Consider the following 18,521-nt stretch of genomic DNA (forward strand, 5'->3'; position numbering starts at 1 on the left):
AAACGGGGCAGACAAAATGGCTCAGGGGACAACACTGCCTGCCACACTAACATGACTACAAAGGTGGATCCCTAAAACCGATGGTAGAGGGGCTGCAGACAGGACTCAGAGGTTAAATTCCTGAGTTCAAATCCCAGCACCCACATGGGGGCTCAGGACCATCTAGAATGAGATTTTCAGGTGTGCAGGTGCCCTCTACCAGTATACAGGTGTACATGCAGACAGAACATTGTATACTTAATAAATAAATATATAAATAAATAGATAAATAGATAGATAAACAAATAAATAAGTAAATCTGTAAAACGGAAAAAATACATTGAGGGAGAAGAAGTTTTCCTCTGACTCCAGCATTCTCTCCGATATGTGTTTATATGTGCATGTATGCAAGTATATGTACACACACACGAAAAAAATATATAAAACAGAGCAAATCTTCTCCTGTTGCTTAAGGGCTATAATACTTTTGTAGTTCAAAGAGACTGAAATATTTTCCTGGAACCTACATGTTTGAAATATGTCTTATAAAGCTGGGGAGAACTTTGACTGGACTCTGGAGATAAGCAATGAAGGTAATGGGAAGCAGGGAGGAATGCATGCAGGACGCCAGGACATCATGTGAGCTGTGAACATGATCCTGAGCTCTAGCATGCACAGCGGGGTGATGAGAAAATGTACACAGTGCTCTTTCCTTCTAGCAAAAACCAGAGGAGACAAAAGATACCTCATATAGAGAAGAGGGGAACAGAATTTTAAAATCCTATCTTTGAAGCCATTTTTAGGGAATTTTACCCTATCAAATATAAACAGTGTTGGTTTAGTTTGTTAAATAGATCCTCTGAGTCCTGTTCGATAAACAATTGAACACAGGTGTGTACATATCCAGGCACTTGTCTGGTTAGTTTCCCAGGGAATAGCAAACCTCTATACGTACTTGTATGTTCTGGGTTGAGGCTTTGCTGTGCTTGGCCCTGAGTTCTCTTCTTCCCTTGAATTACTTACAGGAAAGTACTCTGGTGCCAGCACAGGGTAGGCCTATAGAGAGAACAGTTTATGCAGGTTCTCCTGGTCTATTGTTTGCTTGCCACCACCCTATGAAAAGTATAAAACCCAGGGATGACGTGGCCCACTACTTTAAACAAGGCGGGAGGGCTGCGGCTGTAGCTCATGGTTGTGTTACACTTGCTCACATGCAAGTATATGCGAGACCCTGGGTTCAACCCTGGCACTGCAGAAAAAGAGATTGGACAACAGCAGGCAGGAGCCAGGATCAGTCAAACAGACATGTGGTTAAAAGTGGGTGTTCTTTTTTGTTTGCTGTTTTTGTTTTTTGTTTTGTTTTTTTTTTTTTTTGTCTGCAAACTGAGGAAGAAATGAGTGTGTCTCTGTGTATTTGGACATGCACTTGCTACATTTGCATGTATGGAGATCAGAAGACAACCAGATTAAAAAACAAACAGTAAATTATAGAAATCAGACCCAAGAATATCTGTATTAAATTAGATGTAGACCAGATTTTCTATTAACCTTTTCATTTATTTTTGTGATATTTGGGAATTGGCCCTAGAGTCCAGGCATATTAGGCCAAAATTAGGATTATAGTCTGTGTTATCCTGAATTTGAATTCTATCAAAATTTTTATTTTGTAGTTTTCACCAAAAACTTTCTTCATATTGCCTTTTTTAGGACAATCAGACTTTGGTGAATTGAATTCAACTCTGAAGACCTTCTACTATAATATTGTTCTTTTTGTTGTAGAAAGTAAAATACCCAGCACAAAAGTGATGTTATTGTATTCCGGTATCTATTGAATCTAGCATCATACCCTATTCATAAGTATTCATGAGCTAGTAAAAGCTTTAAACATGGATAATTAAATTCTCCTGCTTTCAGATTTTCCTGGGACTCCTGTACTTACATGGGTTAGGTCAAGGAGAGACTCCCTAAGATTGTATGCATTAGTCAATGCTGACAACTTGAGTCGTCTACATCACTGAAATTCAGTACTCAAAATGAGGTGAGAGTCTAACTTACTTTAGCAGATACAGCAAAATCTGAAACCATGGATGATTTAATTTCCAAAGAAGAAAAAAAGAAATCAATGGGAGCTTGACCTAGAACAGTCTTGAGACACTAATCTATTATTATCTCTTCCTTTAGAAACTCCCCCCAAAACTTTATTTCATCAAGGCTGAAATTGTCTTCATTATTTAAAAAAAAAATGGCTCCATGGAAAGGCAATGGAAAAATTAACACTACTACTCAATTTCCCTCTCCTCACAAGTGTAGCACTGGCAAAGTGCAAAAACTTGCTGCCCACTCAGACTGCATTCATCCCCAGCTTCTCAAAGACAAGGGTGCAGGTTCCCTCAAAATTAAACCTTCACAGGCTACGTGATTGTAACAGATATGAAGAGTACTGTCTGGCGTGATCTCCTTAATCTCTCTTGCAGTTTTCATATTACGGCAGAATACAAGACACCTGTGGGGAGAAGCTAAGGGCCCATGGAAAAAATAAGGTTTAGAGAAGTCAGGACCCTTTCTGGAGCTGCATCCTCTCTGAGGGATTGCCAGCCCCACCTGCAAGGGAAGAAACAGGGCTGACAGGCTGTTTGCTCCAAGCATCATTGGCTTTTAGCCCTGCTTTGCTTTCAAGACAGGGTCTTGCAATGTAGCTCTGGCTGGACTACCAACCCATGGCAATCCACCTGCCTCAGAAGTGTGCATGAGGTCTGATTCCCTCTTTCAGTTCTGTTAAAAGTGAATGGTATAGTTCAAGAATATTCACAATAAAAACGTTTTTCAATTGTCCTCACATTCTCCTACATCTATCTATTTCCTAATTGACTGTCTCTTTAAGGAACAAAATTAAACATCACCACGCTTATCCTCCCAAAGCACACAATCCAGAAGTAGTGGGGTCGAACACCACAGAATTTCAACATCCAAAAATATTTGAAAAAAAAAAAAAAAAACAAAAAACAAAACATCAACAACAAAACCCTCAGTCATTTTGGACATTTAGCTAGGTTTTCCAAGAAGCAATGCACAATGAGACCTGAAGAGCGTGGAAGGCTCTGAGGGGTCTCCATGGAAAGAGACAGGTGGTGGAGCATATTTTACCAAAAAAACACGGGCCCTTGATACCTCCCTGCTTGTCTCATAAGGCATTTTGGGCCTTTTTCACCTAATTTTAGTCTCAAGCAGCCTGAAAAAATTACTCACAAGATTGTGGTATCTAAGAGTGACCCCTGATTTGGAGGAATGTTTTGACTGGGAGAACAAGCAGGCAGGGACCACATCTCAGCACTCTGGGTCTGAGGCACCCAGGGATTCTGGCTGAAATGCAGGTTCACCGTTTCCCAGCCATCATCATCATATGCTATGGCAGAGAAAGAAAGGCAACTCCATGGCAGTGGGATCATGAGGTAGCTACATGTTTACCTCTCAGTAGACAAGGAAACATAGATTATGCATCTCACCTGCACCCCACATTATAGATTCATCTCCTCCAGGAAGGGTCTACTCTCCAAAGGTTTCACAGCCTCCCATTATAGTGACACCAAATGGGGACCTAGTGTTCAAACATGAGCCTGTGAGGGACACTTTACCTCTAAATATTCACTCTCCATTCTGAACTACTCTCAGGCAGCTGTTGTGGCCCTGTGTCTCGCTCCCTTATTGATTCAAGGACTCACACAGTGATAAGCAAAAGTTTTCTAAGACTATCTTTGGCCCTCCCCTCAGCCACCTTGTGCCAAACTCACATCCCATTAAATGTACCAAGATACAAGCATGTTCCAACATAAACATTATTTAGTGGTGGAAGTAGTTCTGAATGGGCTTCCTGATGTTGTTTGGAAATGAAATAGGATGCCTGTCTTCATCTATATTTACTCAGTCCTCAGGCCTTGTGTATACCTCGGGGTATGAGGGAAAAATCCTTAAAAATTGTTTGCAAATGCAACACTGTTACAATGTCACTGCAATTTGTATATGGTTGACGGTGCATTATTTTCTGCCTATACTTAAACACTTGATTTTGTCATTATTTTTAATATTTTGGGCATGCTTCTCTCTGGAGTAGAAAAGGTTGTGGGTCTTCAGTTCTTTCTTATGGTGCCTAAAAATTCATTCACACACTTATACACCTACATACACACACAAATATGAATACACATAATGCACACATACACATATATATTTACATACATACTCACACGTGCATACATACATATACAAACACATACACAAATATACACACAAGTTCCCTCAGTTTTTCTAGATTTGGTTTTGTTCTATTTTCTGTCTGGGAGTGAACTTGTATAGTAAAAACATACAATGAGAAAAAGATTTTCTAGTTATGCTCCTCCCAAGAGACAGGCATAAATGCAAATTATTGTGAATGCTAATTATTACAAAATGACCAGTTTGTCTGTGTTCCCATCTCCCTTGGTCTTTCCTCTAGCCCTTCTCTCAGGGAGGCAAGTCTCATAATAGGCCAAGTTAAGGATTTAGAATAAATAGTGTGAATTAAGTCCATGGCAGTGATAATCCTTGACAGAGAGAAAGGCAACTGGGTGAGTGTCCTCCAGAAGGAAGCAGACCCACAGGGAAGGGCAGAGGGAGCGGGAGAGAAGTGTGTGATTTTCTGTGTGGTGAAACAGTGGCAATAGGATAAAGAGGCAGCAGCCATCTTGTGAGCAGAACTGAACAGTGTCAGCAGTGATGCTTGAGCTTTGTGAGCCTTTCCTCCTTCTGCCCTCACTCCAGCTGGGTGTTGTCATCACATAGGTAAAGTTTCTTCAGCCAGAGGCTACTCTTTCCTCACTGCCCTGCCTGTGTAGGGAGTCACATTTCTGTGTCTAGCACTAAGTTGGATTACCTCTGTCTTTGTATTATTCCCCTTTGTAGCTTTCCAAAAGAAAGAATGTGATTATAATCATTATTTACCAAATCCATTCATTCTAATGGGAAATGGGGCACTTCTATCATACTCTTCAAATTCATTTTCCTTGTTTGCATGGAATCTTACTATGGAGTCCAGGCTCTTCTTGAATTTGCAATCCTCCTGTCTTAGCCTTCTGCATGCTGGGACTACAAGTAAGCACCACCATGCTAGGCTCAATTTCATTCATCTTGTCATTTATTGTAATATTTATGTGAGGGCAGTACTCCTTCAGGTCAAGACCTTATCCACTAAAGCTATTAAACCTATCAACAATGCTTTTTCTGTGCCAGGCATGTACTCGCCTGACCTGTGTATGACAGCTCATTTAATTAGGGCCAAAACTCCCTGTGCAGAAGAGGAGTCTACTGAAAAGCATTTGAGGATGGTTTCCTCAAATGCTCAGAGTTCTTTTTGTTTGGGTGTGGGTATGGTAGGTATATGTGTGGGTGTGGTAGTGGTAGCAGTACACAAAATTTGGAGGTCAGAGTTGATTTTCACCATCTTGGAGGTTTACACAGGCTGGGACCTTCCAGGTAGGAGCCCAAAGTTTACAGGTGATTGAGTCGGATCTAAACTCAGGCCCTCATATTACACAACAAGTATGAGCCATCTCCCCAGTCCTAGATGTGTAAGATTTTCATCCATAAGTGTTGATGCTGCCTGTACCTGCTTAACATACCCATTATACAGATAGTGGGACTGAGGCAGAAAACGAGTCAGAGAAACTCTCTTAGTTAAGGGTTTAACAAACATTTTAATAACTATATAGTAGGATTCAAAGTTTGATTTTAAAACATGAACCTTAATTAATTTAGCTCATGAGTGGGCTAGAATGTATAACACTTTGAAAAGCATATGAATTATAGAATTATTTCTGGGAAATTCATTCCAGCACACTGAACTAGATTCCAATTAGTTAAGTCCGTCCAGATTGACTCTGAAGAGGCACTGTCATGTTTTTAATAAATGATGTCTTCCTAAGAATACGGAAGAAACACGTATTAAAATCCTTAAAATGAAAAAGAGCTGGCTTTGTTTAGGTTTTCAAGTGACTGGCTATTTTTTTAACAAGTTGTCTTAGTCAGAGTTTCTATTTTTGTGGAGGGACACCATGACCACAGCAACTCTCATAAAGGAGAGTGTTTAATTGGGGCTGGTTTACAGTTCAGAGGTTTAGTCCATTATCATCATGGTGGGAACCATGAGAGCATGCATGCAGACATGGTGTTGGAGAAGGAGCTGAGAGTTCTACATCTGAATCCAAACACAGCATGAAGAAAGACAGAGAAAGACACTGGGCAGAGGTTGAGCTTCTGAGACCTCAAATCTCACCCCCAGTAACATGTCCCCTCCAAAAAGGCCACAGCTCCTAATAATGCCACTCCCTAGGCATTCAAATATATGAATCTCTGGGGACCACCAGTAGAGCTGTGGGTTATGGGTAGCTTGGAAATTTGTTTGCTAAACAGATTCTTCTCAGATGCCACCACATTCCAAATGAGTGTAACACAATTTAGTGTTGAATTCAATTCACCAAGGTTTGATTGTCCTATAAAAGGCAATATCAAGAAAGTTTTTGGTGGGAGCTAGAAAATAAAAATTTTGATAGAATTCAAATTCAGGATAACACAGACTATAAACCTAATTTTGGCCTAATATGCCTGGACTCTAGTGCCAATTCCCAAATATCACAAAAATGAATGAAAAGATTAATAGAAAATCTGGTCTACATCTAATTTAATAACAGATGTTCTTGGGACTGATTTCTATAATTTACTGTTTTGTTTTGTTTTTTAATCTGGTTGTCTTCTGACCTCCATACATGCAAATGTAGCAAGTGCATGTCCAAACACACAGAGACACACTCATTTCTTCCTCAGTTTGCAGACAAAAAAAAAAAACAAAACAAAACAAACAAAAAAAACCCACTTTTAATCACATGTGTGTTTGACTGATCCTGTCTGCTGTTGTCCAATCTCTTCTTCTGCAGTGCTGGGGTTGAACACAGGGTCTCACATAAACATGCATGTGAGCAAGTGTAACACCACCCTGAGCTACAGCCGCAGCCCTTCCGCCTTGTTTACAGTTGTGGGCCACCTTCATCCCTGGGTTTTATGCTTTCCATAGGGTGGTGGCAAGCAAACAATAGACCAGGAGAACCTGCATAAAATGTTCTCTCTATAGGCCTACCCTGTGCTGGCATCAGAGTACTTTCCTGTAAGTAATTCAAGGGAAGAAAAGAACTCAGGACCAAGCACAGCAAAGCCTCAACCCAGAACATACAAGTACGTATAGAGGTTTGCTATTCCCTGGGAAACTAACCAGACAAGTGCCTGGATGTGTACACACCTGTGTTCAATTGTTTATAGAACAGGACTCAGATGATCTATTTAAGAAACAATGACAACAACCTTTATATTTGATAGGGTAAAATTCCCTAAAAATGGCTTCAAACATAGGATTTAAAAATTCCCTTCCCCTCCTCTCTATATGAGGTATCTTTTGTCTCCTCTGGTTTTTGCTAGAAGGAAAGAACACTGTGTACATTTTCTCATCACCTCGCTGTGCATGCTAGAGCTCAGGATCATGTTACACTCACATGTTGTGCTGGTGTCCTGCATGTATACCTCCCTGCTTCCATCCTTAAAGGAAAAGAGCTCAGCAGAGTGGAGCCAGAACTGTTATGCTGGCAGCAGGTGATGGATGCAATGAGGGTGGGGATTGACTGTGTGATGTTGTTAAGCTATGGATCTATTTGGAGGATGTCCCATCAGGGCAATTAGAAAACACCTGTATATAGTGTGCAACTCAAAGCTACTATCTTATTTGTGATTATGAATGCCAAGGAGAGGGAAAAATAGATGATATCTATCGGACTGTAAGAAAACACAATGGTCTGATGGTCAAGATTCCCAACATTTGATGCTTTCTGTGACTTGGGTCAACCTATTTAATTCTTTGCCCACCATAGTTATTATATGGTCTCTCAGGTGGCATTTTGGATCACACCTGTAATCCCAGCATTGACTAGGTAAGAATATCAGTTCAATTCCAGCTTCAACTACATGCAGTTAGTCCTGTCTCAAAATACATAACAGCAAGATCAAGAACAACTGAAAGCAACCTGTGTAAATATTCCACCTCTGTATAGGTACTTAGAGATTTTGCTATTAGACACACTTCTAATTTGTTATTTTGAATAACTCAAACATGCAAAGCACATACTGAATAATTCAAAGCTGTTGTGAGACGCAGCATCCTTAAACAGCATCAATGTGGAACAACAGGGCTTACAGAGCTGGTCCTCATCTACTTTTTCAGCGGGTGGCAGGATCTTGACACACTCCAATCCTGTAGCAGAGACCATCTAAACCTCTATGGTTCTCTTTCAGATTTATTTATTTTAAAAGGTATATCTTATTGTTAATTATGTATTTGTGCGTATGTGTGCATAAGCATTTGTGCATCTGTTAGTGCATGTGCCTGTGGAGTTCAGCAGGGAGCATCAGATACCCTGGAGCTGGCATTATTGACAGTGTGAACATCCTATTATGTGATACATGTTTTTAACCAATGAGCTATCTCTCCAGCTTCTCTTTAGTTGTTTTTGTTCTTTGAGACATGGTATAATGTCTCTCAGGGAGAAATTGAAGTTGCTATGAAGCACAGGCTGGCCTTGAACTCATGATCCTCCTGATATTCTATATTTACACAAATCCATTGTACAAATAGCTAGGAATCATTTGTTTGTGTTCCAAGTGGGGAAAGCACAGCAGTGATTGTTAGCCATGAAAAAAGCTTACCTAACACTTGTCATTTTTTGAGACCCAATATTAATTACATTTCTATTGTGCTTAAACATGATGTCATGCTAACTTATGGAAGAAAGAATTTATTTGGGTTTAGTGCTCCAGTTTAACCTTACCTAACTTAAGGTTTATGAGTCTGCGATGGCAGAGCAGAGGCATGGGCACAAGCAGAAAGCAGGGCATCAGGAACAGGAAGTTGAGAACACAATTCAGGAAGCACAAGCATAAAGCAAAAAGAGTGACCTGGGAAGTAGAGAGAGGCATTAAGCACTCAACACCCACTCCTAGAAATATACTTACTCCCAAACCTCCTCAACCAGAGTCATCAACCAGAGACCAAGACTTTGGGGGCATTTCTCATTCAAATCTCCATAAAGAAAGCTCAGGATCTCACATGTACAAGGCAAGTGTTATGCCTCCAGCACTGTAATCTTTTTAAAGACATTTAAAACATAAAAAATGTTTTGTTATTTTTGTTGTTGTTGTTTTATGAGTATGTGTGTTTTGCCTGCATTAAGGCTAGAAAAGAGCATGAAAATCCTTCAAACAAGTTATAGACAGTTGTAGCCACCATGTATTGCTGGGAATTGAACTGTGTGTCCTTGGCTGTAATGCAACTCAGTATGTAGACCAGGCTAGCCTTGAACTCACAGATCTAACTGCTTCTGCCTTCTGAGTGCTGGGATTAATGGTGTGCACCACCACCACCCAGCTATTTTTTTTCAGGGTTTCATGTATTTCAGGCTGACTTCAAACTTGCTATTTAGCTGAAGATGATGCAGAGTTCTGATACTCCTGCAATCAACCTACCAGTTGTGGGCTATCAGGCATTTACAACTATGCCTGATTTCTGCAGTACCAGGAATCAAACTCAGGGTTTCATGAATGCTAGACAAACACTAACAATGGAGCTACATTCTCCATCTCATAAGATGTACTGATTTATTGACATATAATTCACACATTAATTTATGTGACAATTCTGGCATAACTGGTGCTTTGTTTTACCCAAGGTAGGTAGAGACAGGCAACAACAGCGTTGGGCTCCTTGGTAACCCAGGCAAACAGGAGATAGATCCAGGTCATCCTTAATCGGTTGGCACTTTCAGCTCTGGGAATTCAGAAACTTCAGACCACCTACTGGTGACCCACTGGCAAACCCTGCCTCACACAGGTGTTTTAGTTTTCCTATGAAGTATTTATAAGCACTCTGAATTGCGATTTCACGCCCATCAGTTTGTTATGATTCTCTACCTGGCATTGTTCACTCTGCTACAGTGGTTGTCTGGGGTATTTGCCTCTGTAATTTCTGTTTGAGAAGATACTTTGGCCACACTGTTAGAGCTTCAGCAGTTATTAATCATGAGAGCAACAGTTGGCACCACAACAAAAAGAAGCTGAATACTTGTTCAGCATACTCAGGAAACATTTAAGTCCATTTGATTTGTACCTATTGAGTCAGTACAGAGCGAGATAAGCCACGGAGGCACAGACAAACTGGTCCTTGGCCAACAGAGTTGAATTGAACAAGGCATACGGACCTCAGAACCAAACATGGCAGGGTCAGGGTGAAGAGTACAGGCATAGGCTGGCTGTCTGAGTTTGCTTTCTTTTTCTGTGAATAAACAAAATGACCAAAAGTTGGTTAGTGGAGGAAAGGGTTATCTGGCTTACACTTCTGTGTTATAGTCCAGCCTTGAGGGAAGTCAAAGGAGGATGAAGAAGGCAGGAACTGAAGCAGAGACCACAGAAGAACACTGCTTACTGGTCCACACGTCAGCTGAGTTTCAATCACCTTTCTTATACAGATCCAACTTCTCTAGCCTGAGGAACATGCCAAAGGCCCACAGTGGACTATGCCACACTACATCAACTAGAAATCAAGAAAAATGCGCCACAGATTGCCCACAGGCTAACCTGATGGCAATTCCTCTGTTGAGATTCCCTCTTCTTAGGTGTGTGAAGGTGAGAGCCAAGATGAGTCATCACACACAGTTATGGACTTGGGGTCATTTTTAAATCTGGATTTTCAAAGCTGGTTCCCAGATGACAATGTGAACATGTTCACTGGGTGTATCTCCCTAATATGAATTGGATGAATCATGAAATTCCAAGTATGTTCAGTAATATTTGTATCTCTTTTCAATTCTCTCTCAGATATTTCTCAAGCAATTGTACTCTTTGAGATGAAATTAATTATTAGTCTTGTCAAAGCCTCTCTGCATGGAAGTGAGCTGGATTAGCAGTTTACTTTTAATAGACATTATGGCAAAAGTGACAATGTGTCACCTCACCCTGGGTTTTGTTCTGGTGCTGTTGTATTCTTGATATGCACACTTTGGTAAAATCTGCTGTCATTTTGAAGAGGTCCACTCTGAGGGCCCCTTCTGGCCAATAGCTAGTAATGATGTGGTGTCCTTATTATTCCTGGGTAAAGGAATCCGGCCAGTGACAATATCTCTGAGCTTGTCATCAGATCCTTCCTAGGTCAAGAGGTAAGGTGACTCACAGCCACAGCCAACACAGCCAAAGCCAACATACTTTGAATGTCTGAGATAAGTTCATTCAAGCAGAAGACACAGGGAAGGTGTGGTGGTTTGAATGAGAATGGCTCCCATAGGCTCGTATCTTTGAATACTTAACTGGTCTCCAGTTAGTGGAATTGTTTGAAAAGGATTAGGAGGTTCCATATTGGAGGAAGCATATCTCTGGTGTTGGGCTTTGAGTTGTCAAAAGCTTACACTAGCCCCAATCTCTGTCTCTTTTTCTCTTTCTCTCGTTTCCTCTCTAGGTCTCTGGCTCTCTGCCTGCAACTTTCGGATCAATTTGTGAGCTCCTCTGCTATGTCTCCATCACAGAACCTAAGTATCTGCTGTCATGTTTCCTTTCCTGGTGATCATCGACTAACGCATTAAAATTGTGAGTAAGCCTCTAAGTAAAAGCATTCTTTTACAGGAGTCACCTGAGTCGTGTGTGTGTGTGTGTGTGTGTGTGTGTGTGTGTGTGTGTTTGTAGCAATAGAACAGTTACTAAGTCAGAAGAAACCTGTCCCACAGATATGTTTAATAATAAATCATATGTCACTGAGTTTGGGGGTGTTTGCTATGCCGCAAGTACGGATTCCCATGTTAAAAAAAGGACATAATTTTTTGCTACCAAACAAAGAGGCCTAAGATGAGAATTAATGCGCTCATAAAATGTTTAGACATCTCCAGAAACTCTTCCTAAATGCACAAGCATTTCCCCTTCCTGCCCTTTGACCATCTGCCTGTCTTGGTTGGTATTCCTAAAGTGGTTCCTTTTGCCCCCATGAAGTTCTCAGGGACTCTTCATTCATTAATTAAATAACGAAAGAGTAACTGTTTTAAGACAGAGACTTCTCCTTCATGTATGGTTTCCTGCGGCCCTTTATGGACTCACTAGGCCTGGCTAAGCTCCCTGTGGCCCAGCAGGGTTCAATTGCTCTCCCTGGGTGCAAAGCAGGCTCGCTGAGTCTGAGGGAATGGCTCTAAGAGAGAAGCAGAGCTGTGCCTGCACCTGAGAGGCTGCCAAACAGCCAGCGGGCAGGCGCACCTGGCACCACCCCCTCAGCTGGCGCCACCCCCGCACAGAGTCTCCACAGCCTGCCTGCCCACCGGAAACAGACGGGAGAGCAGTGTCCCTCGCAGGCTCTACGTTTCTTTCCCCCACCTCACCCAGGCCCGCCCGCCAGCGCCCCTTGCCGTCCCACCACTCCGGGTCACCTGGCCGCCAGCGCCTGGCGGAGGCTTCCTCGCGCCCCCTGGCCCACCCACAGCGGGTCTCCTCAACCTCTGCTCTCCGACTTCCGGGGCGCGCAGACTAGGCGTCACACAGCGCCTCTGGGCGTCACAGTGACAGCGCCTCTGGATGTCACAGTGACAGCGACCAGGGAAGCACAGGAGGAAGCGGTGACTAGTGGAGGAGCCGCTCTCTGAGTCTCTGCAGGGATGTCTGAGCAACCTCTGCCACCAGCCAAAAATGGGGCCTTTGGCTCCTGAGACGTCCTGCCCGCGCCCATGGCGGCCAGCATCGACTCCTCCCAGGCTGGCTCACCTGGTGGAGGCTTAGGGACTGAGGTGGCCTCCATGCTGCTCCACCTGCTGCCACCCATTCCGCCCCTGGCCACTGCCTCCACCTGGCTGGGCAGGAGGCATTCCGGGATCAGCTGCAGTTGTTCAAGTCTCGGCCCTGGTGACTTCGAGTAGTGTGGCGGCCCCTTTCTGAGCGGAGCCACAGAGAGTTTGAAGAGCCTCTACCCGGCCGTGGCCGAGCAGAAAACTCCACTGCCCAGGTCCTGGAGCCTGAAAGACAAGTTCAGCTACATCGACCTCTCACAAAACAACCTGTGAGTTCACTACAGAGGTACAGGATTCCAGGTCTCACTTAGAGATTAGACAGTGCTGGGTGAAGCTCTAGGCTAGGAAAGGAGCTGGGCTTCCTAGGCCCGGAGGAGGATGCTTTGAGGGAATCCTGGATGATGGGACACATTGCCCCTTCCTATTTTCCTGAGATAAATCTATTGGTCAGAGTTGGGTTACATTGTTCTCCAGGTAGAGAGGGTCAGGTTATCTCCTCTTATGCAGTGGCGGTGTGAGACAGGATTCCGAGGTACAGTTTCTAATTAAGTGAGAGCCTACATACACAGGAGGGAGAGCCTAATCAGTGGGTTATTTGTCCCAAACGATGCCCGAGATTGTGTAGGGGTACAAAACGAGAAGGGACCCAAGCTGGCCAATATTGTTCCTTACTGAAAGCAACTGGGAGAGTGAGAGGGAAACTCAGGATTCCCTGTTTTTTCAGGGAGCAGAACTGCCACCTCCTCTATCCCAAATTGAAAATGTTCTGTGCTTCCAGGTGGTGTTACATAAAGTTTTGTTGAAAACAAGGGTTTTAAAAGATACCAATTAACCTTTTGAAGAAAACTGGCTTATATTTTGCACCTGTAGGTAACATACTTAGCCACCTTAGGCTTCTGCTCCTTCCCATCCCCACTTTTCCGATGTTAAAACAAATTTTAAACAATTCAATTGTATAGAAAATTATAAAGGACAGGGGCTGGGTTGAATTGTACCTCAGATTAATTGCCTGCATCAAGTTTACTTGTGTGGAACAGGCAAAAAACAATGCAGTGATATCAGTTTGGATACACATCCAAGAGGCTCTAAATCTACAGCAGAAGAGTGTTTACATTCTAAGCAGGCCCTTTTTGATTGGCTCTAAAGGAAGAGGGTTCTTCAGATCCTGGTGATATGTCGGTAGAGTATACAAATCTGTGGCAACATTCAGAAAGAATGAACAACTGGGGTTTGAGAAGAACCTTGAAAAATCAGCTACTGTTTAAATGAGTATGGCAACAAAAATCTGCTGAATGATTTGGATGTAAAGAATCTACACAAAGATGGGCCTTGTAACATTTCTTCTTGTTGTCATGGATCCAAAGAAGTACTTACTATTTCAAACGTTATATCCCTTTATCTAAGTGGCTTAAAATTTCAAAATACCAAAGGGTTTTTTTTTTTTTTCCTTTTAGTTAGGACATTTTGTTGATTTCCTTGTGGATTATTACTTAATTTTGTTTTTAAATTGGTGTGAACAGTAAGTGGTATGCTATGTTTACTTCTGTTTTGGCTGCCAGAATGCTTTTGTTAGATTTGACAGAACTTCATTTTACATTTGTGGTTTATGGTAAATAAAAAGCATCTAAAGGCAGAGACTGTGTAGGGGAGGTTAGTGAGCAAAGAATCCCAGCTTTCCTGAATCCCAGCAGTCACTGGTGGTACTAGCTCTGTTAGGAGACAGGGCTTCATTGTCTTCTGAGTGCTGTGGGAGTTGATCTAGATGGTCAGTAAGAAAATTCCTGTGGTAGCTTAACTCTCATGATTGTGGCTAATTTGGCATTGTAACATTCCTTGATTGGTTGTATTTACTTCTTTTATGTAAAATTAATCATCTAGGCCAGAGATAAATGCATGCTTATGTGGTTGGGGTTTGATTGTCAGTTTTCCTGTGGCCTTTTTCTTACTTTCTGTTGTGTAACACTGATATTCACTTTTGGGGAACATTGTTGTTTCATAAACATGAATCATTAAGTTTGGAAGAACAGCTTTGTTGTCATCTTGTTCTGCAGCTTTCATCTCCTTTGTCTCTCCTTTCCCCATGTTTCAAAGACAATGTCTCTCTTCTAAACCTTCATGGAGTCTTGCTATTTTAAAGTCTGTGTCTTCTCTGGTGTTACTTTTTTTTTTTTTTTGGTTATTTGTTTGTTTGTCTTTTGAGGGACACCAAATGCAATGGACAACTTTAAGTCAAGAGCAAAAATGAATTGTTGTAGATTAATAAAACGAAAAATTCACAAACAAGAGTAGATGTTTTTTTTTCCTAAAACTGTTGAGAAGATAAGATGAGTGCACTTGCTTTCTGTGGCAATAAAGAATTTCCCTGCCTCACAAATGGATGCTTAGAGTGCTTTGCACAGCAGGTGATGTCCGTCCACCTTGCCTCCCTTACCGCGTGTCAGGGGATGGGACGAGCTTATAGCTCTTTCCTTTCTGTGACACTGAGCTGAACCAGAAGACCTCACACATGGGCCAGGCCTCTGTCACTGAGGCATAGTCCCAGCTCTCACTTCACTCTTTAATTCTGAGACGAGATTACTAACTTGTCCTAGCTGGCCTTGCATCCATTCTGTAGACCATGTAGGTTGTGGTCACCTTGGGAGGCCTTTCCTAGAGTGCTGTACACACATTTCACTCTTGAAATGATGAACTATAATTGGCACAACACCATTTTGTTTGTGGCTTTGGTGAAGCTCTGGATTTTCAAAAGAAAACCAACCAGATTATCAATTCAGCGAGAGCCCATGTCTGTCTCTTGTAGGATTCAAGGAAATATGACAAATGTTTAATGAAAACCAATGCTGATCCAGCAGTGTGCAAGAATTTTTTTTCTGGGAATCCAAGCCCATTTATTTGCTGTTTTCTGTGGGTATTGTATTAAATGAGATTCTCAGTGGGTTAACAAAGGAAAAAAAAAAAAAAAAAGAGTAGATGTGCTGCATTGCTTTTTTAACATGAAATATTACTCTTTGCATTTTTTTTTTCAATGCAGTTTATTCAGGAACATTGAACAATCCTCGGACCCCGGGGAAAGCCAGCCCACAGCTTAAATAGCCTCTGGGTAGCCAACCCAGGTGTGCCACGGGGGCAATGCAGATAGGTCCACATACATGGAAGCAAGCCAGATCCTCGGCCTTAGCCAAATGTGGAGTTGTTCGTGACAGAGAGCACTCACCATCGGGAAGGTGGAAGGCGGAAACCAGCTCCATCTTTAAGGCATAGCATTCCGCAGCTCTCTACAGTTCCCCCTTTTTGTTTTAGACGCATCAGGCAAGAGTAGAGGTCTGATCTCTGATATTAGAAATAAATTGGGACTTTGTACAGATGTTCATTTAGGTGTCATCCACCCAAAGAGCATCAGACCCGTCCGATACCTTTTTCTCAGAGGCGGGACCTGGGGCATCAACCCGCATGCAATCAGACATGCTGAGAAGAAGCATTCTTAAACAGCATCACTATGATACAACAGGGCTTACACGAGGAAGCTGGTCCTCATCTACTTTTGCAGCAAGTGGCATGACCTTGACACACTCCAGTCATGTAGCAGAAGACCAGCTAAACTTCTACGGTTCTCTTTCAGATTTATTCATTTTAAAAGATATATCTTATTGTTATTTATGTGTATGTGTGTATGTGTGTATATGCATATGTGCATCTGTTAGTGCATGTGCCTGTGCAGTTCAGCAGGGAGCATCAGATACCCTGGAGCTGGTGTTATTGAGAGTGTGAACATCCTATTATGTGTGGCGGGAAATGAATTTGTGAGCCCCAGAAGAGTGATACATGTTTTCTCCAGGTTCTGTTAATTTTGTTGTTGTTGTTGTTTTTGTTCTTTGACATATGGTCTAATGTCTCTCAGGGAGAAATTGAAGTTGCTATGAAGCACAAACTGGCCTTGAACTCCTAATCCTCTTTACTCCACTTCTGAAGTCCTGGGATTGCTGATGTGTATCATCGTACTTGGTATCTTTCTGCAGTTTATAAATGTAATTGCAAATCCATGTTCAGTGAAACTCTCTAATTTAGGGTTAGTATGATGTACAGGAGACAGAAACACAGGAGTCTAAATGAAGCTATCCATCTGAGCTTGCACACATTCCATTGTAATGGGTGTCATATATCACTCATGTATCTGTTGTCTGTTGTTCTGTGGAGATCATAGTGGATATTCACAGCAGTTTGATCTCAATTGCACAGTTACTGAAAGTTTTTTCTCTTATGTTTACCCTCAACATAGTGAGCTCAACAAAAGAAAAAAGAAAAAAAAAAAAACATTAACTGTCTAGCAGACACCTTCTGGAAGAATGCTCATTTCCTGTTCAAGAGAATGACTGGTGTCTGTCGCTCAATAGATGTTGGAAGACACAGGGAAGCATATCCTCAAGGAACTTCTATTTCAGAAGGTAAAATCTGTCAACATGAGAAAGTCAGTGATCAATGCTGTCTCAGTTTGGGTTTTATTGCTGTGAAGAGACACCATGTGCATGGCAACTCTTATAAAGGAAAACATTTAATTGGGGCTGGCTTACAATTTCAGAGGTTTAGCCCATTATCTTCATGGTGGGAAGCATGGCAGTGTGCAGGCAGACTTGGTGCTGGAGAAGTTGCTGAGCATTCTTCACTTTGATCCACAAGCAGCAAAGAGGAGACTGGACTCCACACTGGGTTTGAGCTTGAGCACAGGAGACCTCAAAGCCCACCCTCACAGTGACACACTTCCTCCAACAAAACCACACTTTCTCTAACAGGGCCACACCTCCTAATAGTGCCACTCCCCTCGGGTCAAGCATTCAAACACAGGATTCTATGTGAGCCATACCTATTCAAACCACCACAAAGACCAAGTCATATGGAATCAAGAGCTACAAGATAGATGCAAAGGTGTTTGGATTGTAAAAGTGGAACCTGGGACTGGCTGGGCAGGGAACAGACTTCCATAGGAGTCTCAGAACATGATTCATGGATGAAGTGCATCTCTGAAGAAATTTAGCGCAAATAAAGAGAAAACTGGGCTTTTGGTACTAATATAGAAAAGCCTGATCAATGTATGAAGAAAGAAAGCAAGGACTGGGGATACCCATCCCCTTCCTTTTGCTTCATATATTAGACTTCATCCTCCAACTCCAGCTAGATAGCTATAAATTCACAGAGTAGCCAGTCACGCTCCACACCATTTGTTGAGGAAATGTTTTATACTCTCTCTTCCCTTACTTATCTGTAAGGGAAGAGAAGGGAATTGTAGTACTTATAGAAGAAAAATGAAAACATTGAAAAGAAATGTGTTACTTTTCTTTCTACCCCCCTCACTTTTTGACCAAATTACTTGGCTGGAAAGTGTTAGAAGGGATGAGAGCATGTTAGGGGGTGAAGAAAATGTATTCTGTGTAGGGCCAGAAAGTGGATTTAGTGTACAACAGCCAAAAGTTTAGATGAGCCCTGCACATCAAGCAAAGTCTGACATGAGGGACCAGTTCCCACAAGGTGGGTGGCATATATGCACATACAGGTCCAAAAAAAGTGTGTCAGTGCCCAGATCAGATGACAGAGACATTTATATGTGGGATGTATTTGTCCATTTTGCTATAAGACAATGAGGCAATAAGGCAATGAGGCTGGGAAAATTTA

Source organism: Meriones unguiculatus, chromosome X (genome assembly GCF_030254825.1).
Source record: "Meriones unguiculatus strain TT.TT164.6M chromosome X, Bangor_MerUng_6.1, whole genome shotgun sequence".
Lineage (NCBI taxonomy): Eukaryota > Metazoa > Chordata > Mammalia > Rodentia > Muridae > Meriones > Meriones unguiculatus.